The sequence below is a fragment of the Barbatula barbatula genome (assembly GCF_947034865.1).
Source record: "Barbatula barbatula genome assembly, chromosome: 11".
NCBI lineage: Eukaryota > Metazoa > Chordata > Actinopteri > Cypriniformes > Nemacheilidae > Barbatula > Barbatula barbatula.
Window position 1 is genome coordinate 10,936,731 of NC_136774.1, and position 4,288 is coordinate 10,941,018.

A 4,288-nucleotide genomic window follows, 5' to 3' on the forward strand; every position below is an offset into this window, starting at 1 on the left:
ACAGCAAAAAAAGAAAAGGAGTAAGAGTGATCGTTCAAGAGCACAAACACGAATCAATCTCTGACGAACTTACAATGGGTGGCGCGAGCTGCAAGAGGCAACAGGTTGCAAAACGGATGGAGACCTAGCCTCCCTGCTACTGGATTTGAAAGTGTTATATTTACATTTTTTCTTACTGTCCTGTACGTTTGAGCTTATTAGTTATTAGGCTGTGCTCTGTTTGTTAATTGGCACACTAGTGTTAATGGTTCACATATGTTAATTGCTGTAAGGTAAACTAGAGATAATGTTATGTTGCTGGGTCTAAATAGCTTATGTAGCATGATCGTGCCTCATCACAAATTTAGTGTTATGCTTGTGAACGATGAATACCAAACCACAATAAATGTTTTATGGTCAAAAGTTGCTGATACCTTAGTTCATGCACGTAGACTAATGTTATCGGTATCTATAGTAACTATGCTAGGCACTATACCCACAGCGAGTTGAGTGTAAATTAGTTTAATTTCGATCTCTGATTAACAAATGTTGGGCCAATGAAACCGGAAGTGTTAAAGGTATGTTTGAACGCGCAGTTTCTACCAATCTTATATTAATCTTGAGTACCTTTAGAGTAGTATTGCATACTTTGTATCTTCGAAGAGCGTTTAGTTTGATCACATTTTTAAAAGATAGATACAGCTGTATGATTATTTCCACAAACACACAACACCCTGGGGGTGTGAGCATACAATTCATTATCGCATTATCCCTGCCTTACTGTTTTAATTCACTATAAGTTTGTGTTGTTTACATTAGGCAAGTACACGCCAACTGCCAACAAAACACAGACACATGACTCAGTTTGACTTACCGCATGCGGTTCATGTCCGGCATCTTTTAGCGCAGGGACTGCTCCAGGTATCAGTTTCAAACGATCTGCAAATCCATAATTTATAAAACATCCATCACTGAAATACCGTGAACCAGAGTTGTGGACAAATTTGATGACTTGCGACTCGACTCGGACACCAATGAGACGTGACTTGACTTAGAGTCGAACACTATGACTCGGCAAGTTTTTATATTTTAAAACCAAACATTGAAGCAGTTGACGTGTGGGTGGGCTATTTCTTTTGCCATGCATGGACATGCAATTACGGGAAAATTGCCCAATGACGTACAAAGAAATGTTGTTACGTAACTGTTTTTCATGTTCGAAATAAAAATTTCCGAAACCTATACTATCCTTGGGGGAGTGTATCGAGCACAGAAATAGTACGTAATGTGTCCAATTCGTTTTTTGACAAGTTGACCATGTTAAGCATGAGAAGCCAGCACGTTTAACATTGTAAAGAAGTCAGAATGCATGAAACTGCATTAAATACCCCCTTTAAAATACTAACTTGCTTCCGTGGTTTGCCAACAAAAATCAGTCGTCTCTGAGCCACTACTTAACTTGGATAGACTTAAAAATAGGGAAAATAGACAATCGCAACTGCCATTTCATGTCGACTTTAAATGTAAAACAATATTATGTTGTCGATATATATATATCTAATTTTTAAGGTCTAGTGTGTAATTTTTGGGATGATCTATTGATAGAAATGCAATATAATATACATAACTATGTCTTCAGAGGTGAATAAAAAGCTTACACAATGAAGCGTTATGTTTTCATTACCTTAGAATGAACTATTTCTATCTACAGGCATTGGGTAACAGCATACTGCTGTTTAAAGTAAGTACTTATTACTTATTTAATAATCATTAACATCAACTAAATGCTATATGTCTCCTGCAGAACTATACAATAAACCCATTTAAAAGAGTTATCCATTAAATAGTCATTAACAGTTGCTAGAAATGTTTTTGCTATTACTAAACAGGCTATTAGTTATACATATTTGGTATAGGGATTAATTATATAGATATTTTTAACTTATTTTAACAAATAATTTCGGGAATTTCATAGAATTCTCCATACTTTTATATTTTTATTTAAATTTATTCAAAACAAATCAATCTATTGAGCTTTTCAACCAGTGTAAAAAATAACCCCCCACTTAATCACTGTATTGTCACTAATGTCGTCAAGATCCTGTCCACTTTGTAGTTTTTTTTCTAGTTCAGGCTGACTGGATCATGACCCCTTGTTTCCTTATTCATTAGCCCATCGTTATTTCACGCCCTACACCTGTCTCCCTCATCACCTCTCCTAAGTTGATTCCCTATTTAATGCCCTGGTGTTTGCTGTACTGTGCTGGATCGTTTGTCTACATCACTGTCTTGTCCTGTTGCCCCTGGTCTGTATTCTACGTTAAGTTCTATGTTGTTCTTGTTTTCCCACTTCAGGGATTTTGTGACTTTGTCTCATTTGAAATAAAATATATTTTTGTTGAGAGCTGTCTGCACTTGCTGTTTCATGTCAGTTTCATGTCAAATGTATTGTGGTAAAATAGAAGGTTTTTCTTGTCAATCAATCGTAACAGCAGCAGCGTGTTCAGATTGAATCCTGCTAAAGCATGCACATGGATTGTCAACTCGTCTCTCACCACTGGTACATTTCCCACACTCTTCAAAGAGGCCTGTGTTACTCCACTACTCAAGAAACCCACTCTTAATCCTGCACTGTTAGAAAACTACAGACCAGTATCTCTCTTTCCCTTCAAAACTCTTGAACGTGTTGTATGTAACCAGCTCTCATCCTTTCTCACCCAGAACAACCGTCTGGACAGGAACCATTCCATGAGCATTCCAACTGGGCTCATCAATCATCACATCTTCCAGAAAGGCCAGAAACCTGGGAGTGGTGATAAATGATCAGCTTAACTTCACAGATCAGGTTGCCAGCACTACCCGGTCCTGTAGATTCATCCTCTACAACATTAGGAAAATTAGACCTTTTCTATCAGAGCATGCTACGCAAGTCCTAGTCCAGGCTCTTATTCTGTCCAGACTGGACTACTGCAATGCGCTACTGGCTGGATTTCCAGCTTGCATAACCAAACCTCTACAAATGATCCAGAATGCAGCGGCAAGAGTGGTCTTCAAGCACACGTCACTCCTCTCTTCATTAAGTTATATTGGGTCCCTATAGTGGCTCTCATCAAATTCAAGACTCTGCTCCTGGCCTACAAGACCACCACTGGTTCGTCAACCCCTTATCTCCACTCACTAATGCAGACGTATGTACCCACCAGATCCCTACGCTCTGCAAACAAACGAAATCTTGTGGTGCCATCCCACAAAGGTAAAAATAATCACTCTCGCGTACATTCTCTTGATCGGTTCCACTTATGTGGAATTTTGTGGAGATTTTAATATCCATGTAGATAGCGCTAACGATGCATTAGCACTGGAGTTTACAGAACTAATAAACTCTTTTGGAGTAAACAATACATCAATGGACCCACTCATCGATTGAATTATACACTAGACTTGATTATATCTCACAGACCAGGTCTAACCAATAAAGATATTATACCTCAAAGCGACAATGTCACTGATGACTATCTTATAACATGTACAATGCGGACTGCAGGAATCAGCCATTTAACTTGTTATCAGGGTAGAACAATTACCTTGACTACTAAAGATAGTTTCGCAAAGAGCTTCTGACTCCTTTAATAACCATACCAATAAATATAGAATCGCTCGATGACATGACCAGCAAATTGGGCACTTTCTCTAATACATTAGAAGCTGTCTGTAGCGGACCCTGCCCGAATGATGGCCACCGCTTTACTGATGTTCATGAGGTTTATTAATAGAGTCCTTTTTCACTCTAACATCACCGTCAGACTTCATAAATCACCGTAAGGGCTAAACAAACAGAGTACAGGAAGCGCGAATAAATGACTAGTTCAAAAACTCTACCATACATATTAACATACAGCGAATTACACAAAACAATCCTTACAACAAACATTTATCAAATATATACAGACCTTATGCCTTTTCGGGGGTGCCTAAAGTTGCAAACGTTACGGCTGCAAAACAACTCTGATCAACTTGGCGCTCTCTGCTCAACTGTGCGCTTTGTGTTTCCTTCCCCGTAAAACCGTCAAAAAAAGTCTCTCCTTAATAATATAGATAATGCATTTCCTAAACCCATTTAAACTCACAGAAATTTAAAATAAAATGTATTCAGCTAATTATAAAATTTAACAAACAAAGTCTGTTACACTGTCGCACTTATGACGTCATAAAAGATTGAGAAAAATATAGCACCATGGTACAATAGCACCACTCGCGCCCTTAAAACAGAAACACGTAAACTAGAGCGCAAATGGAAACAAACCCAATT